This window comes from Struthio camelus, chromosome 10, assembly GCF_040807025.1.
Source record: "Struthio camelus isolate bStrCam1 chromosome 10, bStrCam1.hap1, whole genome shotgun sequence".
NCBI lineage: Eukaryota > Metazoa > Chordata > Aves > Struthioniformes > Struthionidae > Struthio > Struthio camelus.
In genome coordinates this window covers 25,069,899-25,090,948 of record NC_090951.1, presented here as the reverse complement: position 1 = coordinate 25,090,948, position 21,050 = coordinate 25,069,899, and the positions used below count along the sequence as shown (strand labels likewise).

General features: G+C 59.3%; 4 non-coding genes across 4 annotated transcripts; all 4 read left to right on the top strand.

The window, feature by feature from the left end:
- The first annotated feature begins 418 nt into the window (after positions 1–418).
- On the top strand, positions 419–512 carry TRNAI-UAU (transfer RNA isoleucine (anticodon UAU)). The gene is made up of 2 exons: positions 419–456; positions 477–512. It is a non-coding gene; the product is annotated as a tRNA-Ile (tRNA).
- A 2,375-nt stretch (positions 513–2,887) lies between these two features.
- Positions 2,888–2,959, top strand: TRNAE-CUC (transfer RNA glutamic acid (anticodon CUC)). The gene has a single exon. It is a non-coding gene; the product is annotated as a tRNA-Glu (tRNA).
- A 9,536-nt stretch (positions 2,960–12,495) lies between these two features.
- On the top strand, positions 12,496–12,589 carry TRNAI-UAU (transfer RNA isoleucine (anticodon UAU)). The gene is made up of 2 exons: positions 12,496–12,533; positions 12,554–12,589. It is a non-coding gene; the product is annotated as a tRNA-Ile (tRNA).
- Positions 12,590–14,964: 2,375 nt separating this feature from the next.
- On the top strand, positions 14,965–15,036 carry TRNAE-CUC (transfer RNA glutamic acid (anticodon CUC)). The gene has a single exon. It is a non-coding gene; the product is annotated as a tRNA-Glu (tRNA).
- The last annotated feature ends 6,014 nt before the right edge of the window (positions 15,037–21,050 follow it).

Below are 21,050 nucleotides of genomic sequence, written 5' to 3'. Positions count from 1 at the left end.
CCCATTGGCCCAGCATGGCTTTGGCTGCTCTGGGTCTGCCCTTACTCACGGTCCCTGTGGCAGTCGGGTGTCCTTCTTCTGCCTCCCCTCGCCCCCTCCCCCGGCTGCCTTCACTACAGGGGCTTTCTGATGCACTCAATGGCCTCACAGGGCTGCCACAGCAGCGACCGCACTGTCCCAGCCCTGGGTCGCCTGTGGCCTCCCTTTTCCTGCCTCTAGCCAGCTAAACCCTGCCGAGGGGCACTTTGCCCTGGCACTCCGTGCCCTGGTGAATGTTGCAAGCCTGGCACGCAATGGCTGCTCCTTGCTGGACGAGACAAAGAGGAAAGCACTTGAGGTGCCCGGTTAATGCTGAAGAGCCATGGTGATCGCAGGCAACAATGGTTGCTCGTGGGCTCCAGTCCGCCTCTCCAAGCGTGCTCCAGTGGCGCAATGGGCCAGCGCGCAGTACTTATACAGCAGTGCTAAGCGGAGGGATGCTGAGGGTGTGAGTTCAAGCCTCACCTGGAGCATGGGCTTTTGATCATGCACTGCCTCCTCTTCCCTTGGGCGGTGCAGCTTCCTAGCAGTGACATCTGTCTCAAGCCAGACATCCTGGGACCTGCCAATACAGACACCTTGGAACACCAGAAGCGCTCGGGGCCGTTCCAGGCTTGACCTGGGCTCTGCCCGCATAGCACTCGGTTTGGGGCCCCGGAGGCAGAGCTGGGCTCTCCTCCCTTCTCTTCCGCAGAGGATCCAGACCTCTTCTCTTCCGCAGAGGATCCAGAGGGTTTCTTTCCCACAGCCAGCTTACAGCTTGGCCGGAACAGGACTTAAGGCTTCCAGCATGGTGGCATAACCTCAGAAAAGTCACACGCTCCCCCTGAAGAAAAAAAAAAAGCGACTTCTTTCTCCCAGGGAAGAGCTACTTGTGTTGGGGGTCTCTATGGCGTGGGATGGCAGTTGCGGGTGGGCTGGGGCTGCAGGGCAGTTTGTGTGTGGAGCTGAGAGTGCCCTGACTGCAACACGGAGAGCAAGGGCAAGGGAAAGGAAAGGTGAAAAGCTGGGCACTTTCCAGGCAGAGTCTCTCAGTTCTCAAGCTTGACCTGGAGAATGGAGAAGCTTGACTGCTTTCCCAGAAGCAGGGGTAGCTGTCACGGCAGCCCCACAGCAGAAGACACTGCACGATCACTAGAAACCAGGAAATCATTTTAGGCACGAGCCCACTGAATGTTTGGAACAGAGAGCACAGAAGAGCTTCCTAGGCCATGGCATCTTTGGAAACAAACCCACTGGCCTACCCTTGCGGGTGCCTCCCGTGTCTTTTCCAACTCTCCTTTTCACCCGGCGGGCTTTGCAAAACCATTGCTGTGACTCGGATTCGGCCACAACGCAGAGTACTAACCACTATACGATCACAGCTGCCCATGTGATTGCCTTTCCTCCTCGGGCCATTTGTCCCTCCTGCCTCCTGCCCTCCTGCCTTCTGCCCTCCTGCGGAGCAGCCAGAGCTGTCAGGTGACGGCAGGCTAGCAGGGAGAAGTCAGAAAATGTGAGTCTGTGTCCTTGCAGAGCAGCACCCGAACAGCGCAAGCCCTCATGTGCCTCCCTGGGAGAGGGGAGGCAAACTCACGCTCTAGATTCACCTTTTCAGAAGTCTCAGTTCTTGGGGATGGCAAAGAACTGGACTGAAGGAAGTTACGGGGCATGTCCAGGGGCTGGCGATGAGGAAAGGACAACTCTGCAAAGAGCGGCCCCGCGTAGCCAGCTGGACAGAGGGTGGTGTAGGGGGGAAGGCAGGTGCATAGCACAGGGGATACGAACTGCTCCGTGCCCAGCCCTGGCTCTTTCTGCTCAAGTGTCCCCTCCACCACGCACCCTGGGGTGCAGTGTGAGCCTGTGGGCGCACCTCCACAAAGAGCGACGGTCCTTTCCCCACTTGCTCTGCTCCTGCTGCTGGGAGAGGTCCTGGCGAGAGGTTGCAGCTGCAGGAGTGCTGCGCTGGGTGGCGGAGGTGGCTCAGCAGAAGGGAGCTGCTCCTCGCCTGAGCTACGTTGCAGCCATGCCCGGCCCTGGCCGCCATGCACCTCGCTGACCCTGCCCTTCCCTGGCTGACCGGGCTCCAGAGCTTGGCCTCAGACCCGTCTCAGCACTTTGGACTTGGCTGGCAACCACTGCTCTGTGCCTGGCCCTCGTTCCTGACACTCAACCAGCTCTCCCTTCTTGCTCGGGTGCTGAGGGCCTGTGCCCTGCCAGGGAGGTCCCTGCCTCACTGGCCTTGCTATGTCCCTCGCAGCCTGCTTGCCTGCCCTCGGAAAGCAGCCCGCTCCCACTGCTGGCTGCCACTTGCAGCAAGAGCGTGCTCACGTTTCGCACTGTGCTGCAAGGACAGCCGGAAGGGGCATCGGTCCCCTGGCGAGAGGCAATCCAGACTTCCCCCAGCCCAACCCATGCACCAGGACAGGAGTGTTGCAGTCTGGTGGGTATAGGTGAGTGGTGCAAGGAGCTGGATTTTGGCTCCGGTTTCTTGGAGAGGTGGGTTTGAAGCCCGTGCTGTCGGGTTTTGTTGTCTCAGGCTGCTGTGATTTGTGCCCAGCTGTGATTTTCTGCTCAGGGACTTTCCAGGTGCAAACCTGTGTCCAGCAGTGACCAGCCTCCCCGCCGACCGCCACCTTGCACTCCCTGGGCCTTCCCGCTGCAGGGTGCCTGCTGCCCAGAGGCTCTGGTTGAGGGCCTCGTTCTCAGAAAGAAGGAGGAATGCCTGCAGAGTTGCCTGGGAAGGCTCGGGCTGCCACGGCAATTTGTCTTCCTGACCGGCTGTGGGGGGCTGTGGTTGGAGGGGTTGGTCCCCTGCAGGGCAGGGCTGGTGCCCACCGGTGGGTGCACAGGCAGGCTGGGCCTCTCCTCCCTGGTGGTCTAGTGGTCAGGATTCGGCACTCTCACTGCCGCGGCCTGGGTTCGATTCCCAGCCAGGGAAAGGCTTAGGGTTAGGGCTAACCCTATTGCCACAGCAAGCGAGGCCTTTCACCTGGGGGGCAGCGTGGAAGGAAGGGGACCCTATCAGACGCACAGGAGCTCTGAGCAGGCACGAGGAACAGGGCGTTTCCTCTGTTGCAACAACAGCCATCCTGGGCTTGCCTGTGCAGCCAGCTCCAGGGCAGCCCTGTCTTCTGCCAAATCCCCTTGCAGAATACCCTTTCCTTAGGGCTCCTGGGAGGCGCTGGGTGACAGAGAAAAGGTCTCTGGGTCTGCGGGACGTGACTCACCTGCCGCAGGAGCTGCCTTGTCTTTCAGTCCTAAGATCCCTGCACTACCCAGTCCCACAGAGGCAGGAGCAGGCGACTCTGCAGTGAAGCTTTGCTCTGCACATGCCAATGAGAGACCCTTCCCATGCTTCCTGGTGCAGACGGGGCCAGAAGGCCCAGGGAGGAGCTGAAATGGGCTCCTGGGCCCATGGGCAGGGTGTGTGGAGCATTGCTGGTCAGGGCCACTGAGGCCCTCAGGGCCCTGACAGCACCCAGGTGTCGCGTCCTGCTGCTACGCCACAGGGGACTCGCAATAACAACCAGTGCTTAGGCCCTGCTGATAGTCACAGCCTGAGCCAGCCCTTGGTTCTGTTACGTCCTGGACAACTCCGGTCACTTTGAAAGAAGCCCTGGAAACAAGCCCACCTGCCCCCCACACTCAGCCATGGCACAGGTGTTCCTCAGTGCAGCGAGATGTTGGTGCACAAGGGGTGGCGCTTAACGCTCCCAGACCCGATTTTGCATTCGCACGGCCTTTGGCACGGTTTGGAGACGGTCCTGGCGGACTCTTGGACAGTGCCCGGGGGGAAAGGAAGTAGCCGTTGCTGAGAGCACAGCTCACCGAGGCAGCACACAGGTGCAGCAGTTTGAGCCAAAGGAGGCTGTGACCTCTCGCAAGCTCTAACAGGCTCCAGCGAGCTCTGTCAGCCATTCCTGAGCACAGGGCGCTTGGAGCTCTAGTTCCACCTAGAGTCGTGATGAGGGAAGGTCAAGCAGCCGTCCAGCAGGTGCCAGCGAGAGACCTGTACCACAAGCGCTGGGCCCAGTACAAGAAAGACATGGCCATGCCGGAGCGAGTCCAGCAAAAGGCCTCCGAGAGGCTTGAGGGATTGAAGCATCCGTCACACGAGCAGAGGCTGAGAGAGCTGGGATTGTTTAGGCGGGAGACGCAAAGGCCCAGAGGGGCTCTTGTCGGTGTGTCTAAATACGCGATGGGGGGAGTAAAGAAGACGGAGCCAGACTCCAGAGCCCAGGCAGACTCCAGACTCCAGAACCCAGAGAGGCTGTGGTATACCTAACCAGCACCAGCCCTTGCTTTGCCGAGGCTCCTCTTTATTCCTTCCTTCCTTTATCCCTTCCTTCCTTCCTTCAGGGCAGAGCTCAGCACAGCCCCTGCGGCCAGCAATGGCAGCGCAGCGTCCCCATCTGGGGCCACCACACTGGTGAGCTCCCCCTCCCCGCCCCCGCCATGGCTCTCGCTGCGCCACGGCGTGGGGTGGGGGCAGCACCCCAAAACAGCCAGCGCAGCTGCCCTTGGCTGAGGTGGGCAAAGCCTGGCAGGGTCTGGGGGAGGGTGTCGCGGGAGGCCTGGCAGCCTCTTGGTGACGCGGGCTGGGGTCACAGTGGGACATGCCGCATCACAGCCACAGCTCCCCTCCCGGCAAAGGGAGCGTGGTGCCTTTTCTGCAGCCTGGCGTCTTCTCCTTTCCAGATTTGATTTGACGCTTCCGGCTGAAAAACAAGAGGCGGAATCTCCCTCCCAGGGATCCCTGAAGTGCACTGAAGAAGAAGGGCAGATGGACAGAACAGGTCATGTCACAGCTGACTTGTGAGAGAGAAGGGAGTGTGCATGCGTGCGTGTGTTCATGCGTGTGTTCCCTTTGTCCTCAGCAGTAGGTGGTTGGAGCCCTGGTCAAGATGCGGTGCCTGGGAGAGTAGACTGCCTCTTTGTGCCTCTATTTACCCCTCGCAGCAAATCTCAAGTGACTCTGGATGGCAGGAGGTCTCAGGGTGGCCCAACAGCAACAAATGCAGCTGGTGCCGCTGAAGGGCAGTTTTGCCCCGGGGCGCTGCGCCCTGGTGGATAGCGCAAGCTCCTCTTTCACTTTAGCACTTTAGGACGTTTGGCGGCGAGGTGTCTATGCTGGAGGGGAGGGGAGGGGGGGTCTACCTCTCTGACGGATCCCAGGCACGTGAATGTGGGGAGAAAGATTGCCTGGAGATGACTGTCAACAGGCTGCTAGGGTGTGCCAAGGACGTCCTAGGGAGCAAGACCTCTTGGAGAGCGTGGCTCCAAGGGGATCAGCCTGTTTGATCCGATGCTGGAGCACATCTGCCTGTCCCAAGTGCTCACAAAGACGCTTGCTGAAGAGCCTTCTCCTTTCCTACTTCCAGGGAGTGCTCCCGTTGCGTGCCTCCTCTCTCAAGAAAGGCCTGTGCCACCCGCGTTATCTGGCGCCGGCCGTAAAAAGCAGAAGGGGCGGAAGAGCAAAGGAAGCAAGTCGTCGGCCAGGTGAGGCTCTTGGAGAAAAGGGCTGAGGGTGCCCTTGTGCTCTTGGAGTTCTTCGAAGGGGTTGCTTCTTCCGTACACTCTGTCAGTGTGACATCTGAAGGGCGGCCAACAAGTCTTTGCATGACTTGGTCTTCCTAGATTGACGGCAAGCCTGTCGCAGGTTTCTGCGAGCCTCTGGTGTCAAGCTTCTCTCTGGTGCCTTTCTTGTTTCCAGGATGGAGACTGAGATGTCGCCTGTGAGACCAGCCTCTTCCCCCAGACGGTCTCGGAAGGCCGCCAAAGGCCGGGAGGCAAAGGACAGAGCGCGTAACAAGCAGACTGAGGGAAAAGGTAATGTCACAGCTGACTGGTGAGAGAGGTGTGTTTGTTTTCTTTTTGGCCTCCGCAGCACGGGGCTGGAGCCAAGCTGAAAAGGCGATGCCCGGCGGAGTAGGCTGCTTCTCTTGTGCCTCTGTTTACTCATCACGGCAGATCTCAGGGGACTCCTCCTGGAAGGGGCTCTCCGGGCAGTCCTGCAGCACCAACTGCAGCAGCTGCCACTGCTGAGGGGCACTTGGCCCTGGGACTCCATGCCCTGGTGTGTCTTGCAAGCTGCTCCTTAGTTGCAGGAGTCTGTCTGTGCAGCGGCATTTAGGAATTTAGGAAGATCCCTCCGCGCTCTGCGCGGGATCAAAATCCTGCCTTGAGCTGCCAGTGGCGGAGGGGGTCTACCTTTCCCAGGGAAGCAGCGCGCTGGAAAGTGGGGAGGAAGACCACGTGGAGATGAGTGGCGACAGGCTGCGAAGCTGTGCCAAAACGTGGCTTCCTTGTGGAGGCTGGTAATTGCAGGCCTTGTGCTGTGCATCTCCCTAAGCATGTCTTTGGGCTGGATGCGCCAGAAGAGCACGTCTGTGCATGTGAGCGCCTTATAGATGTGCAGGAATCTGTTCCCCTTCTCGTGTGGAACTATGCCCTCCAGCCCGCAGCCGCCCCAAAGGAGAGGGTACCATGAGGTCACCAGCACCTCCCAGCCAAGCCCCACTTTTTAAGCCTATGGGCTAGAGAAAGCAGGAGAACAGCCACAGTACTCCAGGGCAGAAGGGTGCCCTGCAGAAGTGAAGAGCTGGACAGGATTCTGTGTCAGCCAGGGCCTAAGACCTGCTCGGGAGCAGAGCTCCGAGGCAATCGGGCTCTTTGATCCAAAGCTGGAGCACAGCTGCCTGTCCTTCTTGTTCAAACGCTCACAGAGATGCTTGCTGAAGAGTCTCCGCCCTTCCTACTTCCAGGGAGTCCTCCTGCTGAGCGCCTCCTTTCTCGAGAAAGGCTTTCTCCGCCCACGCTATCTGGGGCCAGCTCAAAGGGAGGGAAAGAATGGAAAACCCGGGCAAACAAGCCAGCTGCCAGGTGAGGCTCTTGGAGCAAAGCATGCCGGTGACCGTGTGCTTTTGGCATTCTGGGAAGGAGTTGTTTCCGTCGCACACGCCGTCGGTATGAACTCTGAAAGGTTGTCAACTCGTGTCACAACGACCGATGTCGATGCAAGAGGTGTTGCAGCAGCTGAGAAGTTGCAGCAAAGCTGTTCTGCTTTGCTAGACATTTCAAGGGACCTCATTTGGTTGCAGCGTAGATGAGAGCACTTCCCAGAGGAACGTGAAAGTCAGACCATCCTCCCCCACCAACAGAGAGCGGTGTCCGTTTTCCCTGGTTTTTAGGTTGGATTCAATTCACTAGAAGCCTCCCCTTTTCCCATTTCACCCCAAAACAGAGTCTTTCTGACCACCTCACGGCCTTTAGTGCCCCTAGCAGGAGGCGGCTAGCGGGCTCTGCAGGCTCCGGGCGTGGCAAATGGCACTGGTTTTCTCCTCGTGCCATCCAGAGAGGGCCCACACCTGGGCATCCAGAGCTTTCCTTAGGGCCTGTAGGGCCTCATGTGAGTGCTACAGCTGGAGGCGTTCTTCCCTCACTCTTGACGGGATCACAAGGGCTCAAATACACCAAATGCTCCAGCAGCACTGTCTTGTGCTGCAGAGGCTGGCACGCCGCTGCTTGTGAGCACAAGATGGAGAACGGTCTCATCCGGGACTCCGATAACCTCACCCGGCTTGTGTGTTTTCAGCCTGCTGCAAACAGTTCGGGAGAGCTCCTCTCAGGTGGACGAGGACAGCAAGCAGCAAGAACCTCGTCAAGCCAGACCTCGGACTGCAATTCCTGTTTGCAGGCAGCCAAACAGGGCAGAACAGGTAAGCCGAGGAGCGGAGCCGTGGAGGTCTCCAAGTCCGAGTGGTACTGCTGCCCCCCAAAGAGCAGGCCAGGTGGCCATGGTCTTTCAAGCTTGCCTGCCCATGCCTGGCAGGGAGAAGCTGCTGCAAAAAGCCAAAGGGGAGGAGCAGCAATGTGCTGTGGTGGGGGCATGGCTGGGTCGCCCCCTCCCTTGAACTTGCGGGGAAGAAGGCCAACCACAGGCGGGGCTGTGTTTGCAAGAGTGTAGCCAGCCGAGTGAAGGACGCCACGAGTCCTCTCTCTTCAGCCCTTGGGAGACCTCACCTGGAGCCAGCCCTAGGTCCAGGGTGGGGCTCGACCATGCAAGAGAGGCTTTGGAATGCTGGAGCAAATCCAGTGGAGGCTCCCAAGCTGGCCAGCAGGCTGGAGAACCTGGTGTCCAAGGGAGAGGTGGAGAGGACTGTGTTTGTTCAGCCCATAGAAGAGAAGGCTCAAGGGTCCATCGCCTTGCTGTCTGCAGCTACCCGGGGGAAAGGCTAGAGGTAACTTAGCCAGCTCTTCTCAGAGGCGCACAGTGACAGGGTGAGAGGCACAAGACGTAGAGTTGCAAAAAGGCAGATTCCGGCTAGCTGTTGGGAGGCGCGTTTCCACCATGAAGGTGGTCAAAGTTTGGAACAGGGCCCAGAGAGGCTGTGGGACTTCTACCCTTGGAGTTATTCAACCCTCAGGTGGACACAGCCCGGGCAGCCTGCTCTAACTGGCCCCGCTTGGAGCGGGGCCTTGGACGAGAGTTCTCCAGAGGTCCCCTCCAACCGACCCCGTTCAGTGGTTCCGTGCTGGGGTCTGACTGGTGGAACCCCACGGGAGCGTTTGATTTCACGGTTGCAGCGCTGAAAAACGGTCATTCCTTGCCCTCATTCACCCTGTCACGAGCGATGTCAGCAAGAGAGAATGGAGCCAGCAAGCAACGGTGGTGAATCCCGGCCAGGGTCCCTGCCTGCGGCAGTGCTTGGCATGGGGGTTTCTGAGGCCAGAGCAGAGCAAGTGTGCGGGAGGACGCACAGGCCCCGCAGTTGCTGGCTTCTCCAGGGCTGAGAGGTGAGAGCGCCTGAGGGAGGTCAGAAGCAGCCTCAAATTTGTCCTCTGGCCCCAATGCAGGCTTGGCGGCATCAGGAAACGCTGCCCGAGGTTCAGCCACACTCACCAGTGCCGTGGCTTGGGAAAGAGGAGAGCGCTGCTGCCTTCCTGCCCCGAGCTGAGGAGAAGAAGAGGAAGCCAGAGAGGCTGCCGCGGCTGCGCAAAGAGTAAGTGCGCGCCAGGCCCAGCCCCGGCCTGGAAAACTGGAGTGGCAGCACCTGTCCGAGGTGTGAGGAAGCCCATCTTGGGAGCCATGGGGCTGGGTATGGCGTCCCCTGATTTCTCCTGGCATGGCAATGACCTGGGCTGGACCCTGGTGCCAGGCAGCCCCAAGCTGCATTGCCACTTGAAGGCTGTGGGTACCACCAGCGGGAGCGTGCGTGCAGGGGTTGGTCGAGGGGAGAGGCAGGAGGGCCTCAGCCAGAAGGGGAGAGGGAACTTTCCCTGCTCTTGCAGGCAGCTTTCTGTACGAGCAAGCCACACCCTGCAACTCTTGGAGACTTACCAAGTGCGTCGGGAAGAGTGGAAGCAGAGGGTAGAGCTGAATCGGCAGCGGAATTCCCAAGAGAAGCACTTCCTCTGGTAAATTTCTCCAGCTGGGGGTGCTGTTTCCCCTTCCCCTGCACTGGCCTTCCCTCCACACCCAGGAGCACCCAAGGGGAGGGGAGGGGAAGGGGGTCCGGTCTTTCCCTGGCACCCCTCGTGGGAGAGCAACAGGCTTTGCAGGCTGTGGCCTGGGAGCAGGCACCCTTCCAGCCCAGGGGCAGGGGTTGGGCACTCAGCGGTGGGCTTTCCCTGTGGGACCAGAAAGTTGTGGCTGCCGACGATGAAAGGATTCCTCCAGCGTTTTGGCTCTCCCTTTTCAAACCGCACGCTCCATCCTTGTCTCCCCAAGGCTCCACACCCGGACACCTTGCCCTGTGGGGATCGAGGCCGGCTTGGTGCAAAGTCCCATCCCCGCCTGACTCCTCCGCAGGCTGATTACCGGCACGTGGCACCTTGTCATGTCCTTGCCTTGGACACTAGGGCCCCTGTCCCGTTCCAGAAAGCATAGAGATGCCAGCAGAAGCAGACCCCAGAAGAACCGCCCTGCCCTAGGCCTGCAGCGTTTCCGTGCCCTTCTCCCTGTGCCTAAAACCAAACGGTTCCTTTTTAATGCCCTAGCACTGGGCAGCAGATGGCTCTGCGGGATCAAAGGGAGAGATACCAGGACTTGCTGGCTGCGCAGAAGACGTGTGAACATTGCTGGAAAGTCTGGAAGCGTGGTCCTGAGCCATCTTGCTAGCTGCGGAAGCCTGCCTGGGCCTGAAGAGCGACCAGTCCCAAGGCACTGCAGCTCCAGGGCCAAGTGGAGGCCTGTCAGCGTGGGAGCTCCCTCGGCTGCTGTCAGCGTTGTCTCCATTGCGGCCATGGAGCTCTTAGCAAAGGGGATGTTGAAATCCACCTACAAGGGCCAAAGGAAAAAAAAAGTGGCGTGTACTTGTTCACGGCTGGAGTAACCAGCCTGTGCCTCACAAAGGACAGTGCTGCAGGACAGATGAACAGAAGAGCTGTTAAACCCCCCATGTGCTCCTCCACGGTTTTTGTAGCGCCATAACAGAATAACGCCCGTACACAGACCGCAGCATAGAGACACACGTGCCACAGAGCGGGGGCGCAAGCAAACCACTGCCTCACTCATTCTAAGGACAGCGCGCGCGCACACACACGCGCCCCTTTCTTCCTTCATTACCCTCCCTAGGACACGCTCAGAGCTCACACCTCTCACTCCCCAAGACCCTCACGCACAGCCAGGACTGCACCGCCAGAGTGCACATGCACCAGCCCAACACATCCCTGACACTGCACACGCATCCGCACACATGCTCACGCTCTCCACACGCACAGAGACACTGCACAGCGGACACACCCCTCACACAGCATGGTGGCCAGGACACACGTACACCTGATGGGCCCACAGCCCCAGGGGTGCTATAGGAGCTGCAGCCCTTCTCCGGATTGTATGGGGAAAGGCTAAGGGCAGAGGAGGAGCTGCTGTGGGGTAGAGCGGTGCGGCAACCTGGGAGTGCAGATGCCTGGCTTTTCTCTGCAGCTGCAGTGCTCTCCAGCCAGGCAAACCTGGGATGGGCCATGTTTGTCCCTGGGCCTCCGTCGGCCCTTGGCTGCTCCTTGTGGCGGCCCCCCCAGGGCTGTGCTCATGTCCTGGTGGGCGCACGGTGTCCCCACCACCCACCTCCTGCCTGCTGCCTGGAGGTGGACGTGCCTCATTTAGACCTTCCTCCTCTCTTGCCGCATGGCTGCGGTTGGTTTTTTTAGCGCTTTCTTGAATTAGGTTTTCAAAGCAGCACCTAGTAGCTTCTTGTAAACTACAGGCAGCTCACAGCTGCTTGACTGCCCTGTCAGCCTTTTTCAAATCCTGGGCTCCTTGAAGCCTGTCCATGCGCCTCCTCTGACCCGGGAACACAGCATCTCCCTGCCCTTCATCAAACACAGGAAGGGGCTTTGTGGATCCTCCCAGAGGAGCGGGTGATGGCCGTGTCCTTTCGGTCTGTTGCTGGGAGAAGCCTCTTCTTCGGTCGTCTTCCTTGTCCCAGTAACGCCTGATGCTCCAAACACTGCACTCTCCCTGCAAGTGCTGCCTCTTACTAAGCACCTGCTTCACTGGCAGACATTCGGCGTAGTAAAGAGGCAAAGGCTTTGGACCGCCTTGCTGCTGCAGGGACCAACAAATTGCCAAGGAGGTCCAGAAGCTGAGTACTCAGCCAGTACTGTTTTGCCCTGCCTGTGCGCTTAGTTGGCAGCTTTCCCTGGCCATGCAACTCATGAAGTGGTGCTGACCCTGATTTCCAGAAAAGTGCTTGTCAGTTTAAAAGAGAAGAACTGGTTTTCAGTGGGGAGTTGGAAGGGCGACGTTCTGCTGCTTTGGGGGACTGCCCGCTGGCTTTTCTGGTGCGGTGACCCTTCTGTCTCGTCTCGCTCTGAGAGCTCCGTGAGGTCCCTCTTGACCCTCCCTGTGTGGAATAGCTACAAGATGCTGCTGCAGAGACTACTGGACTCTGACAGCCAGGCAGGGGTTAGGCCAGAGCCCAGATGCCCTCGGGAGCAGAGCGCAAAGCCAGAAGCCCGTTGGCTCCCCCACGAGATGTGGTTTGGGACCAGTGTTCCCTGCTGCTGCTCTCCGTGTCCTTCTTGGCTGCCTTAGCCCCTCTCCAGCCTCCACTCCCATTGGCCCAGCATGGCTTTGGCTGCTCTGGGTCTGCCCTTACTCACGGTCCCTGTGGCAGTCGGGTGTCCTTCTTCTGCCTCCCCTCGCCCCCTCCCCCGGCTGCCTTCACTACAGGGGCTTTCTGATGCACTCAATGGCCTCACAGGGCTGCCACAGCAGCGACCGCACTGTCCCAGCCCTGGGTCGCCTGTGGCCTCCCTTTTCCTGCCTCTAGCCAGCTAAACCCTGCCGAGGGGCACTTTGCCCTGGCACTCCGTGCCCTGGTGAATGTTGCAAGCCTGGCACGCAATGGCTGCTCCTTGCTGGACGAGACAAAGAGGAAAGCACTTGAGGTGCCCGGTTAATGCTGAAGAGCCATGGTGATCGCAGGCAACAATGGTTGCTCGTGGGCTCCAGTCCGCCTCTCCAAGCGTGCTCCAGTGGCGCAATGGGCCAGCGCGCAGTACTTATACAGCAGTGCTAAGCGGAGGGATGCTGAGGGTGTGAGTTCAAGCCTCACCTGGAGCATGGGCTTTTGATCATGCAGTGCCTCCTCTTCCCTTGGGCGGTGCAGCTTCCTAGCAGTGACATCTGTCTCAAGCCAGACATCCTGGGACCTGCCAATACAGACACCTTGGAACACCAGAAGCGCTCGGGGCCGTTCCAGGCTTGACCTGGGCTCTGCCCGCATAGCACTCGGTTTGGGGCCCCGGAGGCAGAGCTGGGCTCTCCTCCCTTCTCTTCCGCAGAGGATCCAGACCTCTTCTCTTCCGCAGAGGATCCAGAGGGTTTCTTTCCCACAGCCAGCTTACAGCTTGGCCGGAACAGGACTTAAGGCTTCCAGCATGGTGGCATAACCTCAGAAAAGTCACACGCTCCCCCTGAAGAAAAAAAAAAAGCGACTTCTTTCTCCCAGGGAAGAGCTACTTGTGTTGGGGGTCTCTATGGCGTGGGATGGCAGTTGCGGGTGGGCTGGGGCTGCAGGGCAGTTTGTGTGTGGAGCTGAGAGTGCCCTGACTGCAACACGGAGAGCAAGGGCAAGGGAAAGGAAAGGTGAAAAGCTGGGCACTTTCCAGGCAGAGTCTCTCAGTTCTCAAGCTTGACCTGGAGAATGGAGAAGCTTGACTGCTTTCCCAGAAGCAGGGGTAGCTGTCACGGCAGCCCCACAGCAGAAGACACTGCACGATCACTAGAAACCAGGAAATCATTTTAGGCACGAGCCCACTGAATGTTTGGAACAGAGAGCACAGAAGAGCTTCCTAGGCCATGGCATCTTTGGAAACAAACCCACTGGCCTACCCTTGCGGGTGCCTCCCGTGTCTTTTCCAACTCTCCTTTTCACCCGGCGGGCTTTGCAAAACCATTGCTGTGACTCGGATTCGGCCACAACGCAGAGTACTAACCACTATACGATCACAGCTGCCCATGTGATTGCCTTTCCTCCTCGGGCCATTTGTCCCTCCTGCCTCCTGCCCTCCTGCCTTCTGCCCTCCTGCGGAGCAGCCAGAGCTGTCAGGTGACGGCAGGCTAGCAGGGAGAAGTCAGAAAATGTGAGTCTGTGTCCTTGCAGAGCAGCACCCGAACAGCGCAAGCCCTCATGTGCCTCCCTGGGAGAGGGGAGGCAAACTCACGCTCTAGATTCACCTTTTCAGAAGTCTCAGTTCTTGGGGATGGCAAAGAACTGGACTGAAGGAAGTTACGGGGCATGTCCAGGGGCTGGCGATGAGGAAAGGACAACTCTGCAAAGAGCGGCCCCGCGTAGCCAGCTGGACAGAGGGTGGTGTAGGGGGGAAGGCAGGTGCATAGCACAGGGGATACGAACTGCTCCGTGCCCAGCCCTGGCTCTTTCTGCTCAAGTGTCCCCTCCACCACGCACCCTGGGGTGCAGTGTGAGCCTGTGGGCGCACCTCCACAAAGAGCGACGGTCCTTTCCCCACTTGCTCTGCTCCTGCTGCTGGGAGAGGTCCTGGCGAGAGGTTGCAGCTGCAGGAGTGCTGCGCTGGGTGGCGGAGGTGGCTCAGCAGAAGGGAGCTGCTCCTCGCCTGAGCTACGTTGCAGCCATGCCCGGCCCTGGCCGCCATGCACCTCGCTGACCCTGCCCTTCCCTGGCTGACCGGGCTCCAGAGCTTGGCCTCAGACCCGTCTCAGCACTTTGGACTTGGCTGGCAACCACTGCTCTGTGCCTGGCCCTCGTTCCTGACACTCAACCAGCTCTCCCTTCTTGCTCGGGTGCTGAGGGCCTGTGCCCTGCCAGGGAGGTCCCTGCCTCACTGGCCTTGCTATGTCCCTCGCAGCCTGCTTGCCTGCCCTCGGAAAGCAGCCCGCTCCCACTGCTGGCTGCCACTTGCAGCAAGAGCGTGCTCACGTTTCGCACTGTGCTGCAAGGACAGCCGGAAGGGGCATCGGTCCCCTGGCGAGAGGCAATCCAGACTTCCCCCAGCCCAACCCATGCACCAGGACAGGAGTGTTGCAGTCTGGTGGGTATAGGTGAGTGGTGCAAGGAGCTGGATTTTGGCTCCGGTTTCTTGGAGAGGTGGGTTTGAAGCCCGTGCTGTCGGGTTTTGTTGTCTCAGGCTGCTGTGATTTGTGCCCAGCTGTGATTTTCTGCTCAGGGACTTTCCAGGTGCAAACCTGTGTCCAGCAGTGACCAGCCTCCCCGCCGACCGCCACCTTGCACTCCCTGGGCCTTCCCGCTGCAGGGTGCCTGCTGCCCAGAGGCTCTGGTTGAGGGCCTCGTTCTCAGAAAGAAGGAGGAATGCCTGCAGAGTTGCCTGGGAAGGCTCGGGCTGCCACGGCAATTTGTCTTCCTGACCGGCTGTGGGGGGCTGTGGTTGGAGGGGTTGGTCCCCTGCAGGGCAGGGCTGGTGCCCACCGGTGGGTGCACAGGCAGGCTGGGCCTCTCCTCCCTGGTGGTCTAGTGGTCAGGATTCGGCACTCTCACTGCCGCGGCCTGGGTTCGATTCCCAGCCAGGGAAAGGCTTAGGGTTAGGGCTAACCCTATTGCCACAGCAAGCGAGGCCTTTCACCTGGGGGGCAGCGTGGAAGGAAGGGGACCCTATCAGACGCACAGGAGCTCTGAGCAGGCACGAGGAACAGGGCGTTTCCTCTGTTGCAACAACAGCCATCCTGGGCTTGCCTGTGCAGCCAGCTCCAGGGCAGCCCTGTCTTCTGCCAAATCCCCTTGCAGAATACCCTTTCCTTAGGGCTCCTGGGAGGCGCTGGGTGACAGAGAAAAGGTCTCTGGGTCTGCGGGACGTGACTCACCTGCCGCAGGAGCTGCCTTGTCTTTCAGTCCTAAGATCCCTGCACTACCCAGTCCCACAGAGGCAGGAGCAGGCGACTCTGCAGTGAAGCTTTGCTCTGCACATGCCAATGAGAGACCCTTCCCATGCTTCCTGGTGCAGACGGGGCCAGAAGGCCCAGGGAGGAGCTGAAATGGGCTCCTGGGCCCATGGGCAGGGTGTGTGGAGCATTGCTGGTCAGGGCCACTGAGGCCCTCAGGGCCCTGACAGCACCCAGGTGTCGCGTCCTGCTGCTACGCCACAGGGGACTCGCAATAACAACCAGTGCTTAGGCCCTGCTGATAGTCACAGCCTGAGCCAGCCCTTGGTTCTGTTACGTCCTGGACAACTCCGGTCACTTTGAAAGAAGCCCTGGAAACAAGCCCACCTGCCCCCCACACTCAGCCATGGCACAGGTGTTCCTCAGTGCAGCGAGATGTTGGTGCACAAGGGGTGGCGCTTAACGCTCCCAGACCCGATTTTGCATTCGCACGGCCTTTGGCACGGTTTGGAGACGGTCCTGGCGGACTCTTGGACAGTGCCCGGGGGGAAAGGAAGTAGCCGTTGCTGAGAGCACAGCTCACCGAGGCAGCACACAGGTGCAGCAGTTTGAGCCAAAGGAGGCTGTGACCTCTCGCAAGCTCTAACAGGCTCCAGCGAGCTCTGTCAGCCATTCCTGAGCACAGGGCGCTTGGAGCTCTAGTTCCACCTAGAGTCGTGATGAGGGAAGGTCAAGCAGCCGTCCAGCAGGTGCCAGCGAGAGACCTGTACCACAAGCGCTGGGCCCAGTACAAGAAAGACATGGCCATGCCGGAGCGAGTCCAGCAAAAGGCCTCCGAGAGGCTTGAGGGATTGAAGCATCCGTCACACGAGCAGAGGCTGAGAGAGCTGGGATTGTTTAGGCGGGAGACGCAAAGGCCCAGAGGGGCTCTTGTCGGTGTGTCTAAATACGCGATGGGGGGAGTAAAGAAGACGGAGCCAGACTCCAGAGCCCAGGCAGACTCCAGACTCCAGAACCCAGAGAGGCTGTGGTATACCTAACCAGCACCAGCCCTTGCTTTGCCGAGGCTCCTCTTTATTCCTTCCTTCCTTTATCCCTTCCTTCCTTCCTTCAGGGCAGAGCTCAGCACAGCCCCTGCGGCCAGCAATGGCAGCGCAGCGTCCCCATCTGGGGCCACCACACTGGTGAGCTCCCCCTCCCCGCCCCCGCCATGGCTCTCGCTGCGCCACGGCGTGGGGTGGGGGCAGCACCCCAAAACAGCCAGCGCAGCTGCCCTTGGCTGAGGTGGGCAAAGCCTGGCAGGGTCTGGGGGAGGGTGTCGCAGGAGGCCTGGCAGCCTCTTGGTGACGCGGGCTGGGGTCACAGTGGGACATGCCGCATCACAGCCACAGCTCCCCTCCCGGCAAAGGGAGCGTGGTGCCTTTTCTGCAGCCTGGCGTCTTCTCCTTTCCAGATTTGATTTGACGCTTCCGGCTGAAAAACAAGAGGCGGAATCTCCCTCCCAGGGATCCCTGAAGTGCACTGAAGAAGAAGGGCAGATGGACAGAACAGGTCATGTCACAGCTGACTTGTGAGAGAGAAGGGAGTGTGCATGCGTGCGTGTGTTCATGCGTGTGTTCCCTTTGTCCTCAGCAGTAGGTGGTTGGAGCCCTGGTCAAGATGCGGTGCCTGGGAGAGTAGACTGCCTCTTTGTGCCTCTATTTACCCCTCGCAGCAAATCTCAAGTGACTCTGGATGGCAGGAGGTCTCAGGGTGGCCCAACAGCAACAAATGCAGCTGGTGCCGCTGAAGGGCAGTTTTGCCCCGGGGCGCTGCGCCCTGGTGGATAGCGCAAGCTCCTCTTTCACTTTAGCACTTTAGGACGTTTGGCGGCGAGGTGTCTATGCTGGAGGGGAGGGGAGGGGGGGTCTACCTCTCTGACGGATCCCAGGCACGTGAATGTGGGGAGAAAGATTGCCTGGAGATGACTGTCAACAGGCTGCTAGGGTGTGCCAAGGACGTCCTAGGGAGCAAGACCTCTTGGAGAGCGTGGCTCCAAGGGGATCAGCCTGTTTGATCCGATGCTGGAGCACATCTGCCTGTCCCAAGTGCTCACAAAGACACTTGCTGAAGAGCCTTCTCCTTTCCTACTTCCAGGGAGTGTTCCCGTTGCGTGCCTCCTCTCTCAAGAAAGGCCTGTGCCACCCGCGTTATCTGGCGCCGGCCGTAAAAAGCAGAAGGGGCGGAAGAGCAAAGGAAGCAAGTCGTCGGCCAGGTGAGGCTCTTGGAGAAAAGGGCTGAGGGTGCCCTTGTGCTCTTGGAGTTCTTCGAAGGGGTTGCTTCTTCTGTACACTCTGTCAGTGTGACATCTGAAGGGCGGCCAACAAGTCTTTGCATGACTTGGTCTTCCTAGATTGACGGCAAGCCTGTCGCAGGTTTCTGCGAGCCTCTGGTGTCAAGCTTCTCTCTGGTGCCTTTCTTGTTTCCAGGATGGAGACTGAGATGTCGCCTGTGAGACCAGCCTCTTCCCCCAGACGGTCTCGGAAGGCCGCCAAAGGCCGGGAGGCAAAGGACAGAGCGCGTAACAAGCAGACTGAGGGAAAAGGTAATGTCACAGCTGACTGGTGAGAGAGGTGTGTTTGTTTTCTTTTTGGCCTCCGCAGCACGGGGCTGGAGCCAAGCTGAAAAGGCGATGCCTGGCGGAGTAGGCTGCTTCTCTTGTGCCTCTGCTTACTCATCACGGCAGATCTCAGGGGACTCCTCCTGGAAGGGGCTCTCCGGGCAGTCCTGCAGCACCAACTGCAGCAGCTGCCACTGCTGAGGGGCACTTGGCCCTGGGACTCCATGCCCTGGTGTGTCTTGCAAGCTGCTCCTTAGTTGCAGGAGTCTGTCTGTGCAGCGGCATTTAGGAATTTAGGAAGATCCCTCCGCGCTCTGCGCGGGATCAAAATCCTGCCTTGAGCTGCCAGTGGCGGAGGGGGTCTACCTTTCCCAGGGAAGCAGCGCGCTGGAAAGTGGGGAGGAAGACCACGTGGAGATGAGTGGCGACAGGCTGCGAAGCTGTGCCAAAACGTGGCTTCCTTGTGGAGGCTGGTAATTGCAGGCCTTGTGCTGTGCATCTCCCTAAGCATGTCTTTGGGCTGGATGCGCCAGAAGAGCACGTCTGTGCATGTGAGCGCCTTATAGATGTGCAGGAATCTGTTCCCCTTCTCGTGTGGAACTATGCCCTCCAGCCCGCAGCCGCCCCAAAGGAGAGGGTACCATGAGGTCACCAGCACCTCCCAGCCAAGCCCCACTTTTTAAGCCTATGGGCTAGAGAAAGCAGGAGAACAGCCACAGTACTCCAGGGCAGAAGGGTGCCCTGCAGAAGTGAAGAGCTGGACAGGATTCTGTGTCAGCCAGGGCCTAAGACCTGCTCGGGAGCAGAGCTCCGAGGCAATCGGGCTCTTTGATCCAAAGCTGGAGCACAGCTGCCTGTCCTTCTTGTTCAAACGCTCACAGAGATGCTTGCTGAAGAGTCTCCGCCCTTCCTACTTCCAGGGAGTCCTCCTGCTGAGCGCCTCCTTTCTCGAGAAAGGCTTTCTCCGCCCACGCTATCTGGGGCCAGCTCAAAGGGAGGGAAAGAATGGAAAACCCGGGCAAACAAGCCAGCTGCCAGGTGAGGCTCTTGGAGCAAAGCATGCCGGTGACCGTGTGCTTTTGGCATTCTGGGAAGGAGTTGTTTCCATCGCACACGCCGTCGGTATGAACTCTGAAAGGTTGTCAACTCGTGTCACAACGACCGATGTCGATGCAAGAGGTGTTGCAGCAGCTGAGAAGTTGCAGCAAAGCTGTTCTGCTTTGCTAGACATTTCAAGGGACCTCATTTGGTTGCAGCGTAGATGAGAGCACTTCCCAGAGGAACGTGAAAGTCAGACCATCCTCCCCCACCAACAGAGAGCGGTGTCCGTTTTCCCTGGTTTTTAGGTTGGATTCAATTCACTAGAAGCCTCCCCTTTTCCCATTTCACCCCAAAACAGAGTCTTTCTGACCACCTCACGGCCTTTAGTGCCCCTAGCAGGAGGCGGCTAGCGGGCTCTGCAGGCTCCGGGCGTGGCAAATGGCACTGGTTTTCTCCTCGTGCCATCCAGAGAGGGCCCACACCTGGGCATCCAGAGCTTTCCTTAGGGCCTGTAGGGCCTCATGTGAGTGCTACAGCTGGAGGCGTTCTTCCCTCACTCTTGACGGGATCACAAGGGCTCAAATACACCAAATGCTCCAGCAGCACTGTCTTGTGCTGCAGAGGCTGGCACGCCGCTGCTTGTGAGCACAAGATGGAGAACGGTCTCATCCGGGACTCCGATAACCTCACCCGGCTTGTGTGTTTTCAGCCTGCTGCAAACAGTTTGGGAGAGCTCCTCTCAGGTGGACGAGGACAGCAAGCAGCAAGAACCTCGTCAAGCCAGACCTCGGACTGCAATTCCTGTTTGCAGGCAGCCAAACAGGGCAGAACAGGTAAGCCGAGGAGCGGAGCCGTGGAGGTCTCCAAGTCCGAGTGGTACTGCTGCCCCCCAAAGAGCAGGCCAGGTGGCCATGGTCTTTCAAGCTTGCCTGCCCATGCCTGGCAGGGAGAAGCTGCTGCAAAAAGCCAAAGGGGAGGAGCAGCAATGTGCTGTGGTGGGGGCATGGCTGGGTCGCCCCCTCCCTTGAACTTGCGGGGAAGAAGGCCAACCACAGGCAGGGCTGTGTTTGCAAGAGTGTAGCCAGCCGAGTGAAGGACGCCACGAGTCCTCTCTCTTCAGCCCTTGGGAGACCTCACCTGGAGCCAGCCCTAGGTCCAGGGTGGGGCTCGACCATGCAAGAGAGGCTTTGGAATGCTGGAGCAAATCCAGTGGAGGCTCCCAAGCTGGCCAGCAGGCTGGAGAACCTGGTGTCCAAGGGAGAGGTGGAGAGGACTGTGTTTGTTCAGCCCATAGAAGAGAAGGCTCAAGGGTCCATCGCCTTGCTGTCTGCAGCTACCCGGGGGAAAGGCTAGAGGTAACTTAGCCAGCTCTTCTCAGAGGCGCACAGTGACAGGGTGAGAGGCACAAGACGTAGAGTTGCAAAAAGGCAGATTCCGGCTAGCTGTTGGGAGGCGCGTTTCCACCATGAAGGTGGTCAAAGTTTGGAACAGGGCCCAGAGAGGCTGTGGGACTTCTACCCTTGGAGTTATTCAACCCTCAGGTGGACACAGCCCGGGCAGCCTGCTCTAACTGGCCCCGCTTGGAGCGGGGCCTTGGACGAGAGTTCTCCAGAGGTCCCCTCCAACCGACCCCGTTCAGTGGTTCCGTGCTGGGGTCTGACTGGTGGAACCCCACGGGAGCGTTTGATTTCACGGTTGCAGCGCTGAAAAACGGTCATTCCTTGCCCTCATTCACCCTGTCACGAGCGATGTCAGCAAGAGAGAATGGAGCCAGCAAGCAACGGTGGTGAATCCCGGCCAGGGTCCCTGCCTGCGGCAGTGCTTGGCATGGGGGTTTCTGAGGCCAGAGCAGAGCAAGTGTGCGGGAGGACGCACAGGCCCCGCAGTTGCTGGCTTCTCCAGGGCTGAGAGGTGAGAGCGCCTGAGGGAGGTCAGAAGCAGCCTCAAATTTGTCCTCTGGCCCCAATGCAGGCTTGGCGGCATCAGGAAACGCTGCCCGAGGTTCAGCCACACTCACCAGTGCCGTGGCTTGGGAAAGAGGAGAGCGCTGCTGCCTTCCTGCCCCGA